Source organism: Lepidothrix coronata, unplaced genomic scaffold (genome assembly GCF_001604755.1).
Source record: "Lepidothrix coronata isolate B3197 unplaced genomic scaffold, Lepidothrix_coronata-1.0 Scaffold124, whole genome shotgun sequence".
Taxonomy (NCBI): Eukaryota; Metazoa; Chordata; class Aves; order Passeriformes; family Pipridae; genus Lepidothrix; species Lepidothrix coronata.
Window position 1 is genome coordinate 3,483,781 of NW_016690304.1, and position 26,607 is coordinate 3,510,387.

A 26,607-nucleotide genomic window follows, 5' to 3' on the forward strand; every position below is an offset into this window, starting at 1 on the left:
CAGTCCTCTATACAGCAGTAAAAGATGATATTTCCAGCACATAGAATTTGAACAGTATTTTCCAGAATAAGAAAAAAGTATTGCAGTATATTTATTTTATACGTTCAGCTTCTTTCAGTTGTAAAAGATTAAACTGGACCATGACATGTACAAGTGCCAAGTGCATTTTCACTGCTCCTTACATTCCTAAAGGTCATGAAGGAGTATTAAATGTGGGTAACTGTTAGAACATACAGGGGACACTGCTGGAATATATATATATGTAAAGGAAGATGTATATTTATTAACAAGGAAACATAAAACATTCTAAATTGATGACCACAACGTTAGACAGGGTGGTTTTTTGGTAAATTATTTGTCAAGATATGTCACAAACTATAGACAGGGTGCAGATTTCATGAACAGCTGCACAGCTTATGGTAGGAGATAATGATGTGTAAGAATCAACATTAATTTAATATTAAACTGATATAACTTGACTTTCTGATGTTCAACACAGTATTTTTCATCTAAGAAATATCTCTCCTTAATCACTGAAGCAGCAGAGCTTCTGTTCAGACTCAAGCACACCAATTTTAGCAGCATCAGGTTGCGGAACTTTCAGGATTGGCTCTCAAAGTTATGAGCAACAATTTAAACTGTAACAGTGAGAAGCTCTTAGCACTGCAAGATTTACCCTGTCAGTTCTCTGGTATTTTCAAATGTTCATCCAGGCTGTGTTCAGTGGCAGCAGAGTGCCTCCATAAAACATACAAACAGTTTTCTTTTTCATCAAAAATCCCCCACTTACCTAAGAGAACAAAACCACCACACTCCACCTTGCAAAGACTATAGAGTTGCACGGCCAGCCAAGCACTGATCCAAATCTTTAGATTACAGGAAGGAGAGCCGAAATGTTATAATCAGAGGCCTCAAAATAAGAACAAAGTTACCCTCCTAATCTAGAGGGGCTGCAGTTGTGAGCTGCAGTAAATTAGGCTCAACCCTCAGTTAGGTATGCTGCATTAACTGCTTACCTGAACCACCACTAGGAACGACGAGAAAGCCAGGGTTATCTCCCCACTGGAATAAGAAAATAAATAGATCAAGAAGGCGACGCTTCTGTAACGGGTATTATTAGCGTTGGTTCAGTTCTGGAAATGAGGCATCGGGGTTTGATTGCTTCTCTCAGCTGATCGCTGCCCGGTGCCGTGCCCAGGCTCCCCCTGGAGCGCTGCTTCCCCAAGGGCAGGAGCGCTGCGAGCCCTGCCTAGTGCTTAACAAGCCCTCACCACGGCAAATGAGCAGCGAACAGGGCAATTGGCACCAGCTCTGCCACAGCAGCAAGAAGAAATCTCTCTTCTCATCCACCTAACCTTTTGGAGTTCCCCTCCTCCAACCCTGGTAAGGCAGAGGCGTTGCTTTGAGCATCTCAAGTGTGTTCAGCACAAATAATGGGGATGTCAAGAAGAAGAAAGCAATATATGAAAATATTAAAGACACATTTTAGTAATGGATTAAGATAACTATCACTTCAGTTTTCTCTTCCTACAGTGGGTTCCCTTTAGCCAAGCCTTACGCAGCACACAGTCTCATTTATTTTTTATCTCTGCAGCACATTATTTTTCCTACCTAAAATTGTCAGCAAACTGTCTACCATGCAATTAAAAATTACAATTTTCTCCTCTCAGAATTATACTCAAATCTAGATATTGCATTTTGCTAGGATTTGCACCTCTTGCAAGGTATTGCTCACGTCTCAAAGTGTGCAGCTCTCCTGCTACCAGGTCTTTTGGGCTGAAGTGCCTTCCTTCCCTTAAAACTTTGTTCAAGGGTCTGGGAGCTGTTGATGAAACCAGCTACCTCTCCTAAATGATGTCAAACCATGCAGAATCTCTGTCCCTGAAGTTCCACTCAGGTTCTCTCCTCCTGAAAGGCAAACTTGGCTGCTTTCAAAAGCCCTTCTCCATTGCACAGCTCTGCCAGATGATCCCTGAATCCTCATTTCCTCCGAGAGCAGAGGCAGCTATAGCAGATAGAGGTGAGGCTGACCAGCCAATTCCCTTGCTGCTTCCGTGCAGCTGCACATAAAATGCTTTACTGTTAAAAATACTACAGTTTTACTTCTAGGCAATATCCGAGGAGGGTAATACTGGCCTTAATGCTAACAGGAACTACAGCTGAAATAGTGTATTGGAATCCCGAAGGAGGAGAGGATTTCTCAGGTAATCACAGTTAATCACAGTCCTAATTAGTGGCTTTTAGCACCTCCTACTGCACTGCTCCCTGTCCGGGAGAGGCCTTTGGGAGTAAGAAATCCGCAGCTGGAAGGGGATGCTGGAGCAGTCATTCCTTCCACTAGCTCAATTGAATTGCACAGAAGAAAAAGTTAAAATAAATGCAGTCTGACACTTTCCTTCAGCTTTCCCACGCCGTGGGATTTATCTGCATGTCACAGGGGGTATGCTTTAGAGACATCCTAGCAGTGTGCCTCCACTACCAGTTACACTGTCCAAGAACTGCAGTAATATACTGATCACGGGGTATTTTTTTATGCTCAGATGTGACTGTTTTAAAATTTGATACCATCAACAAAGAATAAAGCAGGCTTCTGGCTCCACCATCCCCCAGGCTCCACTCCCAAAAGCAGTAACTTCTGGAAAAGGTGATGAAATAAATTTCTCTTGCCCCAGAAGAGCCTTGTATCTACCCTGATTACCAACCCAACAGCAACAGTTCAAGAACATTCAGAGTTGTGCAGTGTCACCCATAGCCCCAGCAAAGGTGAGTTTGAGACACCCATAGATTGTCTCTCTTTTACTGACAACCCTTCCCCCAAGTGACAGAACAATAATTTAAAATAACATAACTCTCAATAAAGAAAATTACTGAAAAAGTAAAAAAAAAAGTTCCCATTGTTCAGAAAGAACTGATAATAACAAGAGAAGCCATTAAGCACAAATTTTCCTACTAGACTAGATGTGACTCAATCTAAAGGAATATTTCACCTTGAATAAATTTTTCTTTTAGGTAAAGTAGTCTAAAATCTGTGCAAGCCTAGAGAAAGAGAAAAAAAACCCACAACAGAACACCTAGCATATTGAAAGTTTTTGAAATTATATCCCTGACAGGGCTGTGAAAGGAAACAGTCATAAATGTAGCCAGTCTTGTCTTTCTGTTAACAATGGTGGAACATATCTTCGTGCTTACTAGTAATAATGTTTTTCTCATTTGTACTCATTTAGGGTCAGAGCGACATATCTCTACTCAATATTAAATTGGCATTATTCTTAAAAGCGGTAGCGTGGGAGTCAAGGAGTCGTTTTTATCAGCCTGGTAGCAGGTTTTAATTTCCGAAGTCCAAAATGTCTTGTGAACCTATAATATTGGAGGGATAATTCTGAGTTCATGCACCAGCTTGACACATTCCAGAGGCAGAATTTGGGTAAATTCCTCAGCTGACAGACGTACAATGAAACACATGAAGTGTCATGGGTTTACAACAAAGGAGAGTTTGATCCAGGCAGTTACATGACCTGCCTACAGAAATAAACTCAGTCATCAGAGGAGATGATACAGATCTCAGCAGCTCCCTGGCTCAGCTCACTTTGTCCACAGCGAGGTATTTTGAGATGCTGGCCAAGGTTTGGGTTGAGCAGAGACACATTTTTCTCCCCTGTGTAGCCGTTCTTACATTCCTCATTGTCCCCCCTGAGACAGGGCTGTGCAGCCCTAAATGGCACAATTTCATAATTCTGTTTGCAAAGTTGCTTCCACCTTTAGTCAAAAGTATCCATATTTGGCAATGTTCTAGATCAGCCAGTAGCTGAAATGCTAAAAGCCAGAGTCTAGAGCTTGACACAATCCAGAAGAATAATATGCAGGACAAAATAGAAGGGATTGAGCTGACTACACTCTCGTCGTGGTGTCCCATGGCCCTGCTCTGTTCACAGTGACAGTTCACCCAGAGATGTGTTTATCACCACGGCAGGATTTCACAGGAAACAGAGGCTACTGGTTAACAGGCTGGGCTCTGGGATTTGTATTTCACAGGCAGTGTAAAAAACACTCTGAGAATCAAACAGAACATTTTCCAAAATGCCCAATTAAAAGAAGAATTGGAGGGGCTAGTAGATACTTTTCAAATATTTACAACTAGAAAAGAGTTTGAAATTTTATTATTAGAGGAAATTTTATTATTAGATGAAATTTTATTCTTAGATGAAACTTCTGTTGTAGATTTGTACTTTGTGTTGTTCCTGACATATATGACCTAATAATACTTCTAATTTTTATTGTTTCAATATTTTTATTGTTATTATAAAACACAGAAATATATTCAGATTTAATATTTTATTTTTTAAAAATCAATAGTGATAGCTGCTTTTTCATCCAAGTTGAACTTTTCTGCATCACAATACCTCCTGTTGTAATGAAGCAGTCTGGAATTTCAAACAAGTAAGGATGATAAAGACCTAGTATGCTAATTAGAGGAGCAGATGTTTTCAATAAATTTGTGTTAGCCTGAAATTATTTTTTGACAGATATGAGAGTGCACTTTGCTGTTTGGCCAATCAATAAGAGTTTGATTTCAGCAGGATTTTTTCCCCTCCAGATTTACTTTGTGTTATTTAATTTTTTTTCTTTTAAAGTCAAAGAGAGTACTTTTTTCCCTAGATAAAAACAGGCTGGTCTACTGTTTCCTATTATAAACTCTTCTACCTAGCAATTTAGTACTGCACATACATCCCTCAGCTGAATTATTGGAAGATTTAAAAAAAGTTGTACAAATTTTCAAGTATAAAATAAAGACAATTTTTTTTTTTCTGGTTAAAAATAAACCAATTGCTGTAATGATGTGACACTCAACTATCACTGTCATCTAGAAAAAAAGCTTGAAAAATAGCAGGCCAATACTTGGGTTACTAAAATCTGAGATGCTTTTAATGAAGCTCCAAGCTTTTGTAATTATGTTTTGTTTGTTTCTTTGGTAGAAATTTGCCTGGATGAAGAGAGAGGAGGAAGAACCACCTGGATGCTCCCTGCTGGTGCGGAGAAAACCAGGCTCTGCTGCTCAGAAGATAAAAGGTAAATCAGGGCCACAGAGAAGGCAGAAGCCATAGAAGAGGAACTTATTCCTGGAAAAGATCCTGCTCCTGGTGATTGGATGGGATGAGTGAAGCACTGATTGCTCCAGTCCTTATTGCCCCATGACTTCAGAAGGTGTCACTCTGGCTGAAAAGATTTTCACAGTGCGTTCACAATGATGGCAAAGCATCATCAGGAGGATTCCTTAATTGCTGCTCTGAGGAGTCTGCTGCCAGAGGGAGCTTGGTGGTTTGCAGCTCCAGGCAGCCCTCAGAGGAAGCCTGGCTCCAGCCTTGGGTAGGCAAAACTGGGCATCAGTTATTTGTCACAACATACCATAATGATCCAACAAAACACTTTGAGGGGTCTGGTCCTTTCTTTCCTATATGGCCGTTTGGACCAGGGGCCTAATTTTCAGAACCAAGTGATATTGTGATTTTTGTGGAAGTCATTAGGAACACTCTAAACTTCAAAACATCAGACATCCCTCGGCGTTCCAAGAAAACATCTCTTAATCCAAAACCATGGAAACATGCTGCAGCTGCTGCTCAATGTTGAAGGAGTCATGAGGGGCTTTCTGACTCAGGGCTCCTTCAGCTCTGCCCCTGGCCAGTGAATGGGAGCTTGGTTCACTGCACCCCTCACCATCCCATGTTAGAAAATCAAACATCCCCTATCCAAGGAGATTTTCTTACCTGGCCTGTGCCGGGTTACTCTGGAGATGAGAATGGAACAGCTGTACCGACTTCTCTTGCTAACCCTGGGTCACTGAGAACTGAAGACAAGAGGTGAGGACCACCAATATTTCACTTAAGAAGCCTTTGCTTTTAAGAGCCTTCTGCTCTGTAGCCTTTGCCTTCTTAGTCTTGTGTAGCTGTCAAGCTGCTGCAAGGCAAAATTTTGCATATAAATCAATGCTGCAGGGTGATTTTCCCAGAATAATTATGGCTTGTATCCAAATCCCATTTACCTCCTCCCCAAAGAGACAAGAACAAAAGACAGTATTTGGATATGGGGGGGGGAATAAAGATAATAATTTCGGGATTTAAATAAATGAAGATCTGCTGATAATAGGATTTGCAGAGTAAATTAACCTGCATGCAACCTCCACACCACCAGAACTGTGCTGCTACCAGTCCCTGATAACACCACCCCAGAGGAATCCCTCGGTAATGGAGTCATTGTTGTTTGCTTCAGGTAATGCTCCATGGAGTCAAAATTTACCAGTTGCTCTGAGCAACTGGGTGTAGAGAGATCACTTCTCTGTCCTAATTTGATGATGTGAATTTCTTAAAGAGGAAAATTAGTTCTTACATTTTGTCATTATTTTTATTGCCAATTTTCCTAATGAATTACAAAGATCAAGAACTATGCTGAAAGCCAACTCTCACAGAGTAAGGGAGAGGAAAAAAACCCAGCTCAGTAAAATCTGATTTTCCTCATCATTGGCTCTTTCATATCCCAATAATCCATTTTTGGGACAGATTCTAATCTCAGGCACAGTGTGGGCATCCCAGCATACCTAAGAAAAATCTGTTCCTGTGCATCATGCGTGATATTGGAATCTGGCCCTTCCACTGGAGATGGAACATTTGCATAAAGTTCTTATGACTTTTTATAATAGCCATATTTTCTAATATTTGCAACTGTGCACATTTTAGCCTGGATTGCCTTTCATTCCACAGATGGCGCTTATGAAAAGCCCTCACATTTGGCAACTACAAAAATAAATTTGTCTGAGGCTGCAAATGTACAAATTCACCACAGAGCCCTCTGAACACAGTCCCTTTTCTGAGAACTTGGGTCTTGCCTTCGTCCCTCCTTCCCATAGTGAAGTCAACTGGCAATGTCAGAAAGCAAGTCAAACCCAAGAGCTGCCAATTACTGTGCTTTTACCCTGATTTATTTCTCAAATTTAAGAGTGAATGAACTTTCTGAAGGTATTCAGGAAACCCTCTAGGCATACACTGAACTTTATATACAGAATTAGCCCCAGGGAGATCAGTCACATCTCTAATTACTTGGATGGATCATCACCATTTTGTTCAGATTTTTCCCCCCCAGTCCAGTCTGTACATGAGCATGAGGCATAATACAGTCTGCAGGCAGTGGGCATTTTGACCCCGGGCCTTCAGCTGCTGTTCCATGGATGCTGATGAAGAAGGCCACTTTTGCCTGTCCCTGCTTGCCCTGTGCCCCCCAGCAGGGCACGGGGGGCCCTGGCAGGAGGGGCTGGTGGGCAAACACACACTGAGTATCTCAGGATGATGGGTGCTCCTCATCAGTGTATTTCCTTAAATGTCTTTAAAACAATTTTTAAGAGCACAGTTAATTTTTAGTTCAGAAAGACATATTCTGTTGTTTGCCAATTTATGCTCTCAAAACATGCCAGTGGTAACTGGCATTTCAGTCTCAAACACCAATTACTTTGTTTTCCAAGGGCTGCTCAATCTATGTTATTTTTTATTAAATCTAGATAGAAAGCACTCATTTCTTCTTACTTTTTTAAATTATCCATAATTCCTTAGTCACAGTGTCTCTCTAATGCAGACCTCCAGTTTAACATCAGCTTGTTCATAGCTGCAGAGGCTCTAGAAATATGGTATGGCCTTTCTTCCTTTCCATGCATCCAAGATCAATGCAACTTTCTGCATTATTTTATGGTCATACAATTTGGAAATGTTAAGTGCTAGATAAATGTATATTATTATTTTGCCTCACTGTGAAGTTCGCAGCACTTTCATTTTGATTTTTCACCTGCTATTGACTAAACTGTCATCCTATACTGGCCTTAAGATTTACACTTCTCTTTGCATAATAGTTTTCAGAACTTCAAATCCAGCTTCACAGCATCTTTGATTTTTAGTAGGAATCCAGCTGCAGGTTTTAGGGTGCTTGCTGGTGTTTTTAATAATATAGTAATTACTTTTTTCATTTGCTGCATTTTCCTCCCAAATTTCTCTGAGAGGCAAAATACAAATCATTCCAACAAGGGCATTAATATTCTGGTGTGTTTTCCTGACTTATCTTTCAAGTCTGTTGTCTAACTATGGACTATTTATTTGAGAAAAATATAGAGATGAAAGGCTGAGTCCCAAACCCGCACTGGTGTAAATCTGCACAACTCGCTTGGAAGCGGCGACATTCTGCTGATCTCAATTAAATCTGCAGCAGGGGATGATTTGGCCTAAACAAGTTAACCCTTCTGCTTGCCTTCAGTACACACCTATATAAAGAGAAAAGAAGCTAAACTCTTCTCTAGCTTTTCAGTAGATACCTGAATGCTCCCAATAACTGCCAGCAAATTGCAACCATCTCTTATGTTTCTGCTACTACTCCAGTGACTCCTGACTTTAGGAATGCCTCTTTTGCCTTCATCCAGCCATGGAAAAGGCCCTCAACACTGACCTTTTGTACTGCAGTATTTCTGTCCCGCTAACTCAACATCCCTTTGCACCTTCACATCACCTCCAGCCTCGCTTGAGGCTCGCCCCCCTTTTTCCAACGGCTGTTCTCATCAAGGACAGTAAAACACTTCCAATCTCCAACAAAACTAATTTGTCTCAGTAAATCAGGACACAGTATTTGGTCTAATTTACATCCTGTGAAACCCTAGTGCCTTTAGTAAGTGGCACAGGATGTAAATCAATCCACAGTGTAGCTCACAAACAAGTTTTTCACTACATGCCAATAAAGTCAGCTTTTCCCCATTAACTGCAACTCTTTCCCTCTGATATTATGTCTTTTCTTGAAGAATATTCTTCAGATGTTCAGTTCCTCTAGCTCCTTAGTATTTTTCCTCTGAAAATACAGCTTTCTGTTCTTAACAACGATACTACAATTCACTGTTTCCCAACACCCTTCTCAGCTTCTTTCCCCTTATCTCTACAATAATTTTCATGCTATTGAAAGTTTTATTTGCCATCCTGCCTTCTTGTGCTATTACACATCAGAGCCTTCTCAACAGCTGCTTTGATACACTGTACATCTAAACCACTTTGCTTGTTAAGGAAACAATAATTAAGGGCAGTTGTTTTGTTTTCAAGTACACAAAAAAATCCCACATTATAAAAATTCAACTGAGGGATTCATCTGGCTATATCCATCCACCTCACCTTAGCTTCCCTGAAACAAAATCCTCCACATACAGTGGATGTTCCAAAAAAATAGGCCTATCCTATAAACCAGACCCAAAATATAACCTTGTGGTGGCAGTGCTTTAAGTACTGCACGAGTTAACCATAAGAGAGTGCTCAGTCAGAATGGCATTCCCTGTATCCATGAGGTTTTCCATGCATCCAGGCAGCAGTTCTCAGCTCACATAGAGTGGGGAGAATTTAAATCAGGAGCCTTTGCAGCCATGTCTGTGCATGGTGGCAGCAGCCTAAAGCTGTACAGGAAGATGCATTTTGCAGCATTACTGTGAACAGTGTTTTAAATCAGGATGTAAACACTCACTGAGAGAGACCATATTTTACTCCGGTCCTAAGTAACAGGTAAGGAACAAGAGAGTTTTGACTGCACCTAGACTGGGTGAGTAGTGCATATAACACTGATAAATGTTGTTCCAACGTTCTGCTTTAAATAACTGTCTTCTGAAAGAGTGAAGTTTTTCTGTCTAGATGAAAACTCTAATTTTTCTGTCCAGGCAGAAAACCAAATCAAATAGCAGTGAAGATTACAAGGCAGAAAAGAGGGGAAAAGGAAAAAAAACAATAGTAGCACATCTACTTTTTCTAAAGTCTGGGGGAAAATTAAAAAATAAAAATCTTTCTAAACACATTCAGAGCATTGGAAGCCCAGAAAAATCAGATCCTGTTATAACCACAAGCCAACATCCACGTTTGTGTTCATCACTACCCGTGTATCAGACTGTGCTCTGGAGTATCCAGTTTTCCTCCCATGACTACCCCCCCCAAACAAAAAGAAACTCTTTCAGGACAAGTTCACTGTATTCCTGAAAACTACAAGTCCATTAGCCTGTTTCTCTGAGAGAAACATTTTCTTCAATATTCTGTATTTCATTCATCTATTTGTAATTAGGAGTGAGCTCACATTTACATTAAAGGAATTGAATGACTGATGAACGACAAAAATGCATTTCTTGTCAAGTGACCCACTGCAGTTGTGCCAGCAGTGCTGGTAGTGATGTGTTTGCACAACCTCCTCTGCTATGACATGAGGTAGGATGCTGTCTGAAGTCATTCACATCGTGGCTGTTCTCTTAGGATTCCTCAGTAAATTCATATGGCTGCAATATCTTTTGGGAACGTATAAAATAAAGCTTCCTAAAAGGATCCTGTCATTGTACATTTATCAGCTGAAGTCGCCAGGACTATGCAGGGATATGGCACAATCCTAATTCTTCCATAAGGATGTGGGCTGTGTGTGCCCCTTGCTGCTCATTTCATCTACCAGTGAAATGAGAGCAGTATTACTGAAGAGCACAGTTTAAATAAGGTCAGGAGGTCAGCTTTCTCCAGGATGCTTTAGTGAAATGGACTGTAAAAAACTCCTGCTGTGTGTGAGAGCAAGAAGAAAGGGTAATATAATAGACACATTCAATACAAGGTAGAACCAGAATTTTAAACACAGGCTGATGATTTGATTTCTCCATTGGAATTCAGCATAACTGCAACTTAACATGTGTAGCAGAACAATTGCTAGAGCTTTTTTCCTGTCCCGTAAAGAGTAAATAGGTTCTTAACAAGTCTCCCTCCAGAAGTCAAGAAGAGGAAAGTGTTTCTGTAAACACAGCAGTCTCAGAACTGTGAGCAGCTGAGCAGTTCACATGGTGAGGGTGCCACCAACTCGAGTCCCAGCACCTCCACTTCTCTATTTTACAGTTCTGTGATGCTCTGTTTGTGACATTTTATCCCAGAGTAGATATCAGACCTGCTAGTGCGGTCCCACACTGTATTAGTAGTTATGTATAAAAGGGGACTTTCCCTCTTTCCTGGGTCTCCATCAGCACACAACTGTGTAATTTTCTTTTTCCATGAAGATTTCAGTGTCTGTACAAAAGCCACAACAGCAAAGAGTAAATACATGATACCCAGAGCAGCTGGGATGTGGGAGGCAAGGACTAAGGACATTTTTCTGACTAATTCAGATGGTAGATTTCAGTCTTCTGCTTTTTTTGAGGATTCTCTCATGCCAGCTTGTTCCTCTCTTCTTAAGGAGCACAGAAAAAGGTCATCTACATCCACCTCTGATATTACCCTAAATTCCATGTCAGAAGCTTTGTCTCTTGCAAACTCCTGAAGAAGGAATACTTGATCATAAACAAATAGTTCCAACAGGTTGGATAATATTTTTTGTGCTAAAAATAGATTTGGAAGAAATCCCAAACTACTTGAGATTATTTCTGAGTTTAATAGACTGATGGCATGGAAAAAAAATAGCACTAAATTACATACAGAAGGCACTACAAAGTGTTTTAAAGCAGAGGTAGAAGGGCAGCCCCTTGTCTGTCATCTAAGCTCTTGATTTATTAGTCAAGATATTTTTGAATGCAGTGTAACAATTCTTCATAGTCCTTTCAAGATAGATCAGTGTCTAATAGTTACAGTTTCATCAGCAGCAATATGTGGCTCATAGCTGAATCATTTGTCCTTTAGAAATTTTAGAAACTGGAGTGTATTTTTTTCTTCATTGGGTGGGAGGGGCACAATAACAGACTTCCAGACAAACAGGAAACGTTTGCTCAAAACTTAGATCTTTGTTCTCTCCCCGTTACAGAGAATGCTCTCTCCTGGCTTTCCCAAGATTTCTCTGGCTGGCTGTGCTGGCAGGAGCCCAGCTACTGCATCAGAACATTGAGAAGACAGAAATGAGGGCAGTTAGACAGGGAGGGGTGCTTCAAAAGCACTTCCATGACATCTCCATCTGTGTAGGACACCTGCAAGATGATTAGGATGAGCTCGAGTTTTGGGCTCCAGCTGGACTCTTTGAGGCTACTGGATGTCCAAACAGGAAGATCTGAACAAACAAAAAAATCCACTCAACACCTCAATAGCTGCATTTGCCTAGACTACCTGGTCATGGTAAACCATCTCTTTGTGAGCTCCAGCCTCAAAGTCGACGGATTAATACTCGGGAATGAAGCCACAGTTGACTGAAGTAGTCCAATTATTATGAGAAGCAGCAGCCCATCTGCTCACTAACAGGGGCCATGGAAACACATCACTTTGCATACCTCACTGCCTCCCAGGGAAATCAGTCTCTCTGTCCTGATAATCAGAGCCTTGCAATCTGCTGGAGTGTTTGTGAAAGAAAAGAGCACAAGCAATGGCAGCAAGATCACTGAAGTACTTCCACAAAACTGAAACGGGCTCTGTGGAGAAGGATAATCTTTCCATTTCCAATACACACAGAAGTACCTCTGCCAGAGCAGCACAGCTCCTAACAGAGGCAGAGGAGCCTGGGTGAGAGCATCAACTGTTTAGCCATACTGTGCAGGCTGCCAAGCACAGGTCATCCCGCTTTCCAGAGTTCACTAGGTGCAAGACAGAAATGGGTACAGTTGTTCTATACAGAAGGCCTTCTAAATCCAGGTCTCCAGGGGAACCTGAACAGTAACCAGGTTCACAGGCCACTGGTCTTCAAATAAAGGGAGTGCAATAATCTCACACCTCAAAATAAAAAAAGAGAAATATGGCCATAAAAGAGTCAGGGCAGTTCAGAACATCATTGCTTTCCTCGTCAGCCAAATACTCCAGGTATGTAAATGGCTACAGCACACATATAATTCTGATTTTAGCCTGTATACAGTGGTAGAGTTTGGTTTTTTCAGCCACTGCTGTATTGTATTGATGTTTTACTGATGACATGGCTCTGCTGTCTTGGTCAGACCAAAGGTCCATGGAACACAGCACACGATCTCTGACAATGGTTTAGGAGAAGAATATAAAACCACTGCAAGCTTATTTCATCTTTACTCTAGCAAACCCTTCAAACTACCTGAGCCAGACATGGTATCTTTATTTTTTACAGCCTCTTACAGCATTTTCTTTCATGAACTTGCCTTTGTAATACTGTGTTTAATCCACCTATATTTTTGGTATCCACAACGTTTTTGAGCAGCAAGTCAAATTAATTATGGGTCTGGGGAAAAAAAAGACCATTGCTTTTTGGTTTTAAAATCCACTTCCAAATATTATCCCCTCTGGGAGAAACATTTACTAATCCTTCCCTACTCACCATTTATTTTCTTATTATTATTTTAAAGGCTCACTATTTCATACCACTTCAGTTATCTCTCCCCCAAGATGAAGACTTCTTGTCTACTTTGTCATTCCTTGTATGGAACAGCTTCAAAAATGCAATAAGCCTTGTGTGGTTCCTCATTTATCTTTTTGAGAGGGGAGAGACGGCAGGACTGTATCTAACAGCCCAGATGAAGACACAGAGCACCAGACTGATACAGTCCCAGAATTATCCAAAACAGCTCAGAATAACCACCAGTTCAGTGCCCTTCGTGTTACAGGTACAGATTAGGACTGGTTTCTCTAATGTACAGTGATTTGCATTATCAACACTGGGTTTCATATATCATCAGATCCCTTAATCACTCTTTATTTTGAGATCCCAGTACACCTTTTCACAGCCACTTCAATTTTTACTACCACAAATAATGTCCTATATTCAGCAAATGCTTCCTCTCTCCTATTACACTTTCCTGAGATTATTTAAGAATAGGTGATGAGATTTCGCTGGCAAATGCTTGTGGTCTCCCTCCACAGTGAAAACTAACTATTTATTCCATTTTTTGTTTTATACCTTTTATCAGCCTACAAGTCATGTCTTCTTTTTATCCTTTGACTGTTTTTTTCTTCTAGAAGGTCTCAGTGAAAGACCTCATTTGAACTATTTGGAAATCCAAACACAGTTCTATACCTTAAGGCATTTTCCGACCATTTTTGGATTTAGCCACCAGGTTTTCTCTTAGATAACTGCACATTAGACTTATGTATAAGCTACAGGTTGAAAACACTGACTGTGGACATATTTTATACATCTAATTTTCATCACTGGCAGCAGTTATTTTTATTGAAAAATAATCTGCATTGCAGCCTAATAATATCAGGAGTTTCAAACTTCTTTTTAAAGAGGAGCATGATGAGGCTTCCTTAGCATGACATACATTTACCTGCAATGTCAATTAAGACCTGATGGGATGCTGGAACAGAGAATAATTTATTTCCTTGAACTCTTACAGAGAAACCCTTCCCCAACTAAGATCAGTTTTCCTTCATTCCTTTTTTCTCCCTCACAACAAATACCCTTTAAACCTTCCAACAACAGGAAAGACAATACAGAAATTAAATGGCAGCCACAGATTCTGGAAACTCTCCAAGCCAGAGCTCCTTTCACAAGAAAGGAAAATTAAACAATAATACAGGGAAATGTGAGACAAAAAGTATCCTCAAACTCTCTGGAATAACAAAGTATTTTCCACTTAAAAAGCACGGAAGACAAACTGTGCACAGCCTTGAGAGAAAGCAAAAAACCTTCAGGAGCAAAATATATAAGATATGGCAGTCTGCCAAGGAATCAGGACTGGACAGCAACACAAGATGGAAATACTATCTAAAACACTCCCATGGCCAATATGAACTGGTTTCTAGACACAGATAAGAGAGCTGGAGTATTAACTCTGGCAACACTTCCTTGCTTTGTCATGCCAACAGTATAATGGAAAATGAAACATTGATTGATGGAACTGCACATGACTTGCCATGAGATATGAACTGTATTACTTACAGAATCTTGAATGGATTCTCAGCAGCTCTGCTTTGCAACTAGCTAGTGTTTCATTTTTAACCACTTCAGAACTGCAGTGTGCAGATCCAAGTGGCTCTTACAGCCCTGCTTTGCTGCAATTTTTGCTTCAGACACTGCTGTGCCATGGCACAACGTGCATCTAGGGCACTGCAACCAAACCAGCAAAATTCCCATGCTGCAAAGCCCATCTCCAGCTTCTATTATGTCAATGCTGAAAACACTAAATACACATCCCACTCTCCACAGCGATCCTACAGGGCAGGCAGATCTTATTGAGCTGGGCTGTAAGTGGGTCCACTGCCAGGGCCCAGTAAAATGTTGCAGATCCTCATTCTGTTATGGTGAGTGGTGTCCTCAAGTGTCCCTTGGAATTACAGGACAGCACTTGCTCTGGACAAAAACTGCAGTTGCTCTGACACTTGCTGCCAAGGCTGTGAAAGGCAGCGAGTAATTGCTGCTAAAACACACAGACCCCAAGAAGTGTGCTGAGTAACTGTGCTGCTTAAAGCCATTGATTATGCACGGCTTCCCTGGTATTATCCGAGACTACCAAGTGAGTTGGCAGATCTCAACACATTTTTGATATTAAAATGATAGGAAACTACTTAAATATCGATGCATCCATTATGAAAACATCTTTTTGGCATTTGCTTCCAATTAACGCTTGTGCTTTAGCACAATCAGTTTTCCTCATTATATTCACACATTATGGCTGTGTGAACAGCCAAACATGATTATGGAAATGTTGGCTCACGTTCCATGAAATGGATATTTGTAAGGAGGTCGTCAATTGGAAAGATTTGGAAATCTATCAGAAGTTCAAGTACATTTTAAAAGGACATCAAAGTCAATGGTGTTATGGAGCAGGTGGGCCGGGTAAGGCAGCAGAGGTGCAGTTGGGGAGCACTGTGCTGCAGTAACAGATCTGCTTCAGCTGTGCAGTCCCACTGCCAGCCTGGCTGGACACTTGGGAAGGAAGGGATAGCAAGGGATAGCAACTACAAGCTCAAAGCTAAAACCATGAGGTTGCATCACAGTCAGCTGGATGTCAAGACAGGACTAATTTGCTTCCAGAAGCCAAAGGGCTGAATGCAAGACCTGTTATTAAAGAGTGTTTGCAGCACAAAAGCAAAGGCTTTCCTGGCACAGACACAACCAAAATCCCAGCCGTGTCTATCATCCAAGTGGTTTGCTTTAGAAATGAATTCCATAAATTTTCAAACAGCTGCACATGACTTAGCTTTGCAAATCTGTTAAGACAAATAAAGCATGAACACTGCCTGTCTACTCATCTAGTTGGACTTCATTTTTTTAAGCTGTCTGCTGGATTTATTTGTATTGCTGCATTTGACTTGTCGTGCGAAGGAATTGTTCTTGTTAAAAGGGTGGGTTACAGACACTTCCCTGTGAAAGGAGGGAAGGCTTGTTCAAGCTTTCTGACACATTTTAGCCAGTGTTCATCTCTGATGACCAGCAGCATCCTTTAAACTGCAATCCCAGCTCATTTACACACGCTGGAACCAGGCTTGTGCTGTGCTCAACCTGTGACAAGGCAGGGAATGTTGCCTGTAAGGTTGTGACCAACCACGAGTGGAAAAAAAATAGGGAGAAAACAAACCTATTTTAAGTTTGTTGGGCTTTTTTTTTTTCTTTTTGGTGACTTTTTAAAAATTATTTTTCACTGTTAGCTTGCAAAAATAATACCTGAAATCTGACTCTAAACGTCTGGAGATTTGTGACTATTTAGAAACAAACAATGAAATCCAACCACTAAAATTTTAAAGCTATTTTTGCCATGTTGAAAAGTGCAACTATTTCTAACACCCATTTAAAACAGATGAAGTATTGCAATTTGAAAATGAGCAATTACTGCAGTGAAAACCAAAGGTAAAATCCAAGAAATACTCATAGGAGATGTTACAGGGCCTCAGTGCAGCCTTTTTTGTACACAATGGTTGATGCTTTTCATTATTTCTTATAAGACAAAAATTCTACATTCACAATTTAAATTACAAATTATAACATCTGTGAGAGCAGACACTGTTCTGAAATGCCTAAAGAAAGCATAAGTTAAATTCAAAAGAACAGAAATAGGAAATAAGACTGATTTGTATATCCAAACCAAGTGTTCCCCTCAGACTTGAAATATCTGAGGGAACAGGGGTACTACTTCCAGGCATATTGAGCAGATATTATTTTAGAAACACTTATACAACTGTATGTGCCCTGGCTTGCTGCTCAATGTTTAACACACACACACAAAAAAAGCAAACACAAAACCCCAGTGTGGCCTTTGACAGACTGGTAGAAACAAGCAAAGAATGACTGTATAAACACAGAGGCCATGTTTGCAAAAACTCATCAATGCCAAATTAAAGTGAGAAACATGAGAAGGTCTGTACCTGTTCCAGCCAGCAACAAAAGTGAGGTTTTATCACCAAAAGGTATTTCGTGCAAATCGAACTGGTTTCTTTCCACTCACAAACTCCTACTGAACCAACCACTGGGCTGTTCCAGGGATATTTTTGGTTGACTGAATGTCAGAAATTATTTTTTTAGTGGGACAGTGACAGATTAGGAGAGGCAGATGTTCAACCTTGAGTATTCAAATAGGTGTCCCTGTAAGCTGTTTCCTGACATATTTCTATGACCTACAATCCACTTGGGCAAGCACGAGGCCACACAGGTGGCAAACCTCACCAATGATCCCAATGAAATGTGTTTTAATGAATTATGTTCTGCATGATTTTATCATTGCTCATCAAGACCAAAGTTACTAATTCCAAAAATAGAAAGTTGATGCTTTCTGTCTGATAGCTGCAAACCTCCTGTTCTAGACAATGACTTTGGGACTCTCGAATTAATCCCTCTTCCATGTTTGTTACTTCCAGGAGAGTGACCCTCAATACAAATATACTGAAATGCAAGCAATAACCACCACTTAACACACCCAAGTACTGTTCTGCCTCATCAGATTGTTGTATCCAGAATCACATGGCTTATGCAACCAGGAGGGTTTCAGAAAGAACCTGTTTAACACTACAATTTACTTAAGAGTAAACGTAGGAGAGCCACTTGCTGATGTGCCTTTCTAGGTAAAAGGCAAATTACTGGAGACACAATGAATATCAAGAATATATTAAACACATCAGTGTTTGTGGAGAGGTCTGCCCGGGATCCTTCAGTCCCGATTCTGCCATAAGGATTAGCAATGCTTTCTGGAAACTGAATTTAGCAGATACACGTTTTTAGCCTGTAAAACTACTGCTAGAAATAGTGGGAAAAAAGCTTGCTGTTGTGGTCAGTCTGAGCTCCAACAAGGAAATAAGAGGCAGCCCATTAGCAAGCACTGACAGGATGGATTGAGAAAGGCAGCCCACCCAAGCAGGAAGTTAAAATATCCAACAAGGTGAAGAATATGCTGCACTGCTCAACAGAGGCATCAGCCAGCTGCTCCCTGGGGGGGCTTATGTGCATGTCAGCACAACACAGACCCTTCACAGCAGCCAACACTTAAAGGCCAACAGCCCCTTTTGGCTACAAGGGTCCTGAACCCCAGCTGGAAATGAGGTCCATAAGAAATCGTCCTCACAAGAGGTAAATACACTCTTGGGTCATGAACCTCAGTTACAAGTTGCAGGCTCCAGTGTTGGGTAATTCACCTCCCAGGAACACAGCCAAGGTTTGTGTAAAGTTGCTGAAACGGGAAAGTGGAAGAATGCTGATGGGTGCAGAAAAGCTCACTGGGGAAGTTAAAAGAATTTATATAAAGGATAGGATGGAAGCTTGAGACAATCAAATAGGAAACAGCAAAGAAAAGCAACAGTTCTACATAAAAGAAACAGTTGTACAGAGAAAAAAAAAATAAAAGCAACTTATCCATGTTTTCCTGCAGCCATCTAAGCAATAAGATAGGGAACCTGACTGCCTGCCTGACTTGCTGCCCTGCACACTTTTAACTGAGAATATCAAATGTGGGCATAATAAGCACTAGGCATCCTAGTGGAAAGAAAACAATCAGAGACCCTGGAACCAGAAAATCAAAGCATGTATAAAAGATGGAGTAAGCTGTACCAAACAGTAAATAGAATCATATGTTAAAGAGTAGTTTAAAACTAATTGGCCAAGCCCTCTGGACAGTTTACTCAGATGTGATCCCACGGAATTGATATTCTGGGCAATGAAATGAAGCATTGAAATGAAATACTATCACTATTATATTTCAACTGTGGAACAACGTGGTGATGGGAAAACTTCACTTATGCTCAGTGGAAAGTATAAACATACTGGGATACGTTAGCAGGAATCAGTATTTAATGGGCAGCCAGGAAACTCAGAGAGGAGGAAGCAACTCTTGGCTTTGTTGGAAGCCCTGCACTGGATCAGATTTTCATTTTTTTGTTTTTATGGGTTTGTTTCTATTTTTTTCTTGCACATATTTTGGGGGGGAGAAGACTGGAAAGATTCCTATTCTGGAATCTCTCTCTACAAGAGAGCCTCAAATATATCAAATAAAATAAATAAAAATATCTCAAATAAAAATTAATGACAGAGACACCCAAAAAGGTTTTCTAATGAACAAATGATCAGTAACAAACGACCAGAACCACATGAGAACTGCCTATAACATAAAGAAACTCAAGATTTAACTACCAATGGTGGTATTTAACTTCTGGCTTAAATTTGCTCTGTTACTGAAGGTGTTCTGGGCAAACATGGAGCAGAAAGCCAAGCAAACTGGTGGAAACTGTTTTAAAGACTAGAATGAGTGCCTTCATAGACAAATATACTTATTGGCAAAGAGAGAAACAGATTTTGTGAAGGAAGTCTTGCCTCATTACATATCAAAATATTTTCTAGAGCCAGCAGTAGGTATACTAACAACAAAAATCCAGCCTATATATATATAGACTCAAAGGCAAAATCCTAAGCCAAAAGATCTTAAGGAAACAGCTGGTATAGAGCAAGAAAGTTTTCAAAAGGATATGTTTAAAAAGCAGCAAAGAGAAGTACATCTTTAAAGAACGAGGAGGTGATAAAGGTGACAGATGTGATTTAATAGGCAAAATACATAAGCAGGGAAAGAGAGACAGAGAGGTGGCATGGTTTGTTCTTGCCACCCTCAGGGTCCCAGTGACCTCTGTCCTCACCAGTCTGGTGCCCAGTGCATAGAGCATGCTCCCAGCAGGAAATAGAGACACCTCACAGATGGCTCCCTTTCATCTCCAAAGGCAAAATCTATATATATGGAAGGTGGCCTTTATCAAAGGTGTTTTTCTGACAAAAGGCAAAGATTTAAATACCCGATGACTAGTGGTAAAACAAACTTTGGAAATTGATTTTTTTTCACCACAATGACTTTTTAGGTATTTTCCATTTAAAAGATTTGGGCTGAGGAGTCTGAAATACTAAAGGAAAAGTGGGTTTATATTCCAGTTCACATGTGATCTCAGTTTTGTCCTATGCACTTCTACTAAAGTCAAGAAGAAAGGCACTTCATCCAAAAAAGAGATGCTCTAGATTCAGGCCTGAATGACCTTTCAGTTTTTCCACAGCTAATATTCATACCAGGGAGATTAAAGTGGGGAAAACTATCCCTTTTTGACTCTTCTTATTGACTCTGCAACTCCCTCTCCACCCCAGTCAGCCTTTCTTTCATTATTGAAACTGTGCCTTGTGTATCTCTGTTGGATTTCAAAATTTGGATATGAGAAAAAGAAAACTGCTAGGTTTAAACAAAAGCCTTGGGCTGACAGAGACTGAGAAAAAGCCTCCATCTAGAATCCAGACAAGGATCCATTGATGTCACGGGGTTGGAATGTCCTGTCCTGGAGAAACCCTGCCCTGATCTCATCAAACCTGTGCAGAAGACCTTTTGTTTTTTATCTCTCCCTTTTTATATCTTCTTTACCTGTTCCCCCCATGCAATACCCCTAAGATAAGATGGGTTTTTCCCCATGAGGTAATTCCTAAGACCCCAAGAAGTGTAGCTTGGATTTTCCCCTGATGTCATCTCTGTGAAAGCTCCGAATTGTGTAAGTCAGGTTTTTCCCTTATGTCATCCCCTGAAACCCCCTGTTTGTAACAAATTGTAATAGCTACCACCCCCTGTTGAATATGTAGATCCTAAACCCTTTAAATATGAACTTGTAAATCCAATAAAGCATTCCAGCTTCTTGCCTCCCTGGGAGCTTTATTGACCTCCGCATATCTCCAGATGTGAGCTGCCCTGGGAACTGCTGGACCACACTTCCATTTCCTCAGTGCCCTGGCAGTGCTCAGAGCACTGAGCAGCAGCTGAGTCAGTGCAGGGGAGGGCAGAGCACGGCGACCTTGCCCTCTCCTGATGCCTTTGCTGGCCATGTGCTGCAACCAGGCTGGGCCAGACGGCAGAGGGACAGTCGGTGTCGTTCCTTGGGATCTCCTCTGCTATAAAACTCAGCTTCGTAGCTACAGCACTGGGGATACACGAGGTTATGTTCTCCCAACACCCTTGCCAAACTGGCAAAATTAATTCTAGCACTTTTTGCTGAAACGTCTCAAGCTGCCTCTTCTGAAAAATGTTCATGTTGATATCAGGTCAAATATCGGAGGGGGGGTGCTAAAAGGAGAATGGTGCTTCCTAGTGCCACTGCTGTAAAACCAGGAACTGCTTCCAATTCCTCCTGCAGACCAGTATGACCCCAGCTCAAGCAGCTATATAACTGCTCCTGCTCTGCACAGTGGCCACACTGAGGGAAAACGTGAAGAATTGCAGCAGAGGACTGTTATTTTCCATTGAATGGCATGAGAATTTATCTGAAACAATAGGGTGGGTTCCTCATATAAAGTGACAGGTTTTCTATCATGAAAATAACAGGAGATAAACCCCCAAATCCCTATTTTATATAAAAATGTTAGAAGAATTTCAGTACGGAATATAGAACATTGAAACTGAGTTCAGTTCTGTTTTAAAAAGTTCAACCTGCATAAAAAAAGATATATATTCCCCTCTGACTTTTCCTTGAAACACTCTCTATATGTGAGAACAAAATTTAAAAAAATATTTTCATACATTGTGGGAGCCAGTACAGTGGGATCTCTCTACTGCTATTTGTAGAATTATCCTAGGTATTCAGATAATTTATTTTTATCATGTTCTTTGATCCTCAAAATGTTATTAAATTTTAAGAAAATACACTTTCTAAGAATGAAAAGCAGATGTGTGTCAGTCAACATTTCACTTACCTTATGGAATTTGCTTGCCTGAATTTCTAGTCATGCAAGTCCATTGGTTGGTCCAATGGAAAACCACAAAGCTGTAGAAAGACAAACAGAAGAGCTCATGGACTGTTATCATGGAATTTGCTTTTTAAGACTATTCAGTAGATACCGATGAACAATAAATAAAAATATATCCATTCCAAAGAGATTTTCATGTAGTTCTCCCAGTGCAAAATTGTTCTATCTCTGTATGAAATTACAACAGAATTAAAAAAAAAAAAAGAAAAGTAGAAATCAAGAACTTCTGTATTAGTATAAAGGAAATTGATAAGAAAATACTTGGTCTACAAACTAACACAAGAAACTGAATTTAATGTGTGCATTTTTTCCAGTTCAGGCCTATCAATATTTGTTTCACGTTAGCAGATTAGATATAACACATTACCATTTAAAATAGAATGAAACCATGTGTCTGTTCCTTCTTGCTATTCATACCACCTATGTTTTTATTGATGTACAATAAAAATCAAGTACATAGTATTTTAATTTGGCACTGGCTGAGAAGATGTTTACAGATCATATCAACCAGACCAATGAAATAAAACAAAAATCAGAAGTTATTTTAAGAAATATAAGATACACTCCTCAGATTAATAAAGCAGTGTGTTCTATCTCATTTCTTTCTTCAAGTTTTAAACATAGGAAAGTTAATTATGAGAAGAAGTGTAAGAAAGTAATTAGATTATAATGTAATTATATTTAGGGGAAATAAATCTTTATAAAAATCCTAGAGGCTACAGAAAGGCCCCAGGAAATGTGAGTGGAGCTGTTAGGAGGCCTTAACTATAATGTCAATTTATTTGCGTCCAGCTGTGCTTATTGAACAATGATTAGAAAGGAAAATTGCCTACAAGATATTTACTGGGTATGTAAATCAATACTCTTCCCTCCCAGGAAGCCAGAAATCTGCTAGCCATAAACCAGCAGATTCCAGGCATCCTGAACACGGCGCTGGGAAGAGGGAGTTCCTGTGTTTAACAAGCTATAGGAGCACTCCAAGAAGTGCATGTGTGTGGTGGGGAAAAAAAGTGGTTTTCCCCCTGGAGTTAAAAAAATGGTAACCCCTGAGGGGGTGGTGTCTCTCTTGGTGTTGACCCAATCAGCACCCCTGCAAAATTTAAACATATCACACCAGACTGGAAAAGAAGGATGATGATGCAGTTGTGGAAGAAGTGGCCATGTTTTAGGCCAAGAGGGGAGAAGAGCCAGGAGCCCTGCTGGGGGCTGGGGGCTGGGGCCCCCCCAGCACCTGGGTGGGGGGCTGCAGGAACTTGGAACAGTGTTAGACTGGGCCAAGGATTTGTAGCTAAGAGCTGGGGGAAGTTTCCTTGCTGTGAGTGGACAGCCAGAGACACTGAAAGCAGTGGTGGAGCAGCAGTGAACGGAGAACTGTGGCAGAAAGCCAAGAAGATAAGAAACAAGCAGCAAAGTCAGCATGCAGCTAAGCAGAGAGACACAGAGATGTCTGATGGAGAGAGAGGGAGAGAGAGAGAGAGAAGGAGAGAGAAAGCTCAACAGAGACAGTTTTGGGGTAAGAACTGAATCAACTCTCCCCAAAACCCCTTTGAGACCCCTCCTAGGAGGAGGGGGTGGACTCCTACTTGGTGGAAGTCCTAAAATGCAACATGCACTGCAGAGAGGACCTGAGAAACTCGTAGAAGTCCTGGAAGCTGGACCGGGAGGGCCGGATGGAATGCAGAGGAGGTGACCTTGTCCCGCCCCTGCTGCTCCTGCCAAGCTGGCAGCTGAGACAGAGCAGAGGAGCTCTGATAGAATGCTTAGGGCAAAGACTGAACTGAAAGCTGCCCTAAACATTCTGACTCAGGGGGTAAATCCCCTGAGGAAGAGACTGTCACAAAGACCCCTGCACTTCGTGATATGACGTGGTGAGGTGAGCTTTTGTCCCGGCTTCGCAGTCCACGGGAGAGAGAGACCTTCGCTTGGAGTCGAAGGGCCAAGAGGGGTGAGAGGAGACCCCCTTGTGTGTAATGGAAAGAGATCCAACTACAACAACTCCAGCTACGACTGCTGCATTGAAGAGAGAGACACTGCTGCCCATAAGGGGAAAGAATCTTTCCTTCTTCCCTTCTGGACTTTTATTAAAGGGAGAGGAGATTTGATCCAATGTAAATATTGCTTTATCATAGGAGAGATAGTTAGGATTGTGTATATAATGTATTATAATATTTATTCGTGTAATAATTGTAATATAATTCCCTTTCCCCCATATTGTGTCTTGTGCTGTGTCTGGAAAACCCCTCTCACACTGGGGTGAGTTGTGGGAGGGGGGCTTAGACTCAGAAATTGGATTTCTGGGGGTCTCAGACCATGACAACGTGTAACAAGCACGGGAATTTTCCACGGGCAGAGGGGAGAGGAAGCACTTCAGTGCATGACTGCCAGAAATTAAAAAAAAATTCTCCAGTTTTGGCTAAAAGCAACAAAAAAGTGTAAAGAGAGCACATGCCACCCCGGAAAGGAGAGGAAGGAAAGGTCCTACTAGGATTTCACCTATTTGACTGACTGCAGCAGCTGGAACCCGAAACAGAGGGGCACCTGATTGCAGCCCTGAAGCTGCTGGGGGTGTGCCACACACAGGAGCTGTGGTAAAAGTCTGCACAAATTGCAGCTGGACAGAGGTTTAATTCACATGCAACTCAACTTACACTGACGGTAAGTTATCCAAGAGGACGAAACTACGGAACCTCCCAATACATTTTCCTCAATATATTCTTGTACCAGGTACCTGAAACAACACATCTCTAGTTGCATGTTGGCTGTTCAGGAGCCTGGCTGCTGTAATCCCTTCCAAGGCTGCTTTATCGTGGGGAAAAAAAGTCTTGCAATACACTCTCCACAGCACTACTCACACCTTGCAAGAGTGACAGAGTGGTAAAGACAATGGCTTCTCACTGAAATACTGTTTTGTTTGATTTAGAATATTTTATATGACAATCCAGTCTCACTGGACAGGGTAATTAATTTAAGCTATTCATAATGTCACTTGAATCTGAGCTCTGAATGCAGGGCTTGAAATCCCTCTCTTAAGTTTCTCCAAACCTGGAGCACCTGTTCAAGGCACTCTTGCTTTCAAAGAGTTTGGAGAAAAAAGCCTGATGTGGATGATTCATTCAGTGACAGCAATGAAGCCCTTCCTGTGAGTTCTTCAGCATTAGGCTTTTTTTTTTTTAATTTTTCAAATTATTCTTTTATGAGGAAGAAGTGCCCTAGAGAAAACCATTTGAAGATCCTAACTGCTACAGCCTTAGTAAAGCTTAATTCAATCCAATGCTGTTAACACTACTGGCATTAACAAAGAAAAATACAAGGCTGCAGCTAGATATGCCATTTGGGAACTGTCTGCTGTAAAAGTTTCAGCCTAGTGAAATAAAAAGGCTGATCTCAGGGGCCCTAAAAGAGATAGAGACACAATCCAGAGGGAGTTATGAGTTAATGAAAGTTCTGACAGTTTTTATGAGACTTCCTGAAATACCAGAATTTTTGTCAAATATTTCTCTGTTGCCATCCATATTCTGCTGGATGAATTTACCAAAGCTGAAGAATCTCTCTAAAGAATTAGCAAAAAATAATGACAACTGGGATAGCATTACAACCTGGGCTTTTCCAAATGAAAACACTGAATATAAAGAAATACTTTTTGTCACACGAGGCTACAAAAATAGTGGAAAACCCAAATCTAGAGGTGTTTAAAAACTGGTAATGGATGGTAGTGACAATATCCACCTAAGTAGAAAACAAGCCAAGATATTAATGGATCAACTCCTACATTGCCTCAGGCAAAAAGAGGGGCATATGTAGGAAGTAGGTGTGTTTTTATTTGAAGATTAAGGGAGGGAGTTTATAGCTATGCAAATCAAACTACAAGACAGAAGGAATACAATTTATGCATTCTATAGCAACAGCAATAACAGTTGTATCAATGGCTGATTTTTAGTCACGGTGTCTGAACTACTTCTATCACTCTCAGTTAGGAACATCCTGCCAGTCTTTGAATTACCTGACCATTAATCCTGCCTTCCCTGATGTATTACCACATCACAAATAACGTCACTGAGCAGAGCTTTTTCACCCCAAGCTCTTAACACTCCTCTGTAATTTCTATTTTACAGAGAGGAGGAACTGAGAAGTGATTTGTTTATGGAATCAACTACACTGAATTTGGCCTCCTAAAACCCTTTGAATACACAGCCTGCCTGAGCAAAGAGTCAGGATGCAGCCTGAAAGTTGAAAGGAATGTGCCATTTCCTGCTAGCAGGGAGATGAAGTGTTCCCTTCTGCTGCCCTGGCAGGTCCGGTTTGGCAAATGAGCACAAGTCCATGTGCAGAACAGCAGAGAATCAAACATGCAGACACCACACTGCTGCACTGGGCTTTCAGCAACCTTTTCAGTCTGCCTGCTTTCCCCAAAATTGTTCAGTCCTCTCCAAAGCAGGTCTTGTAGGGTGTATAACAAAGCACTACAAGGGACAA

General features: G+C 40.9%; 1 long non-coding RNA gene across 5 annotated transcripts in view; it reads right to left on the minus strand.

Annotated features, from left to right (window-relative positions):
• LOC108502790 overlaps positions 1–26,607 on the minus strand; it is a 370,315-nt gene that overhangs the window by 154,579 nt on the left and 189,129 nt on the right. For all 5 annotated transcript variants that reach the window (XR_001876621.1, XR_001876623.1, XR_001876622.1 and 2 more), the window contains 2 exons: positions 22,081–22,151; positions 5,763–5,952 (listed from right to left, as the gene is read on the minus strand). This is a non-coding gene — a long non-coding RNA (uncharacterized LOC108502790). The remainder of the gene's footprint in view (positions 1–5,762; positions 5,953–22,080; positions 22,152–26,607) is intronic.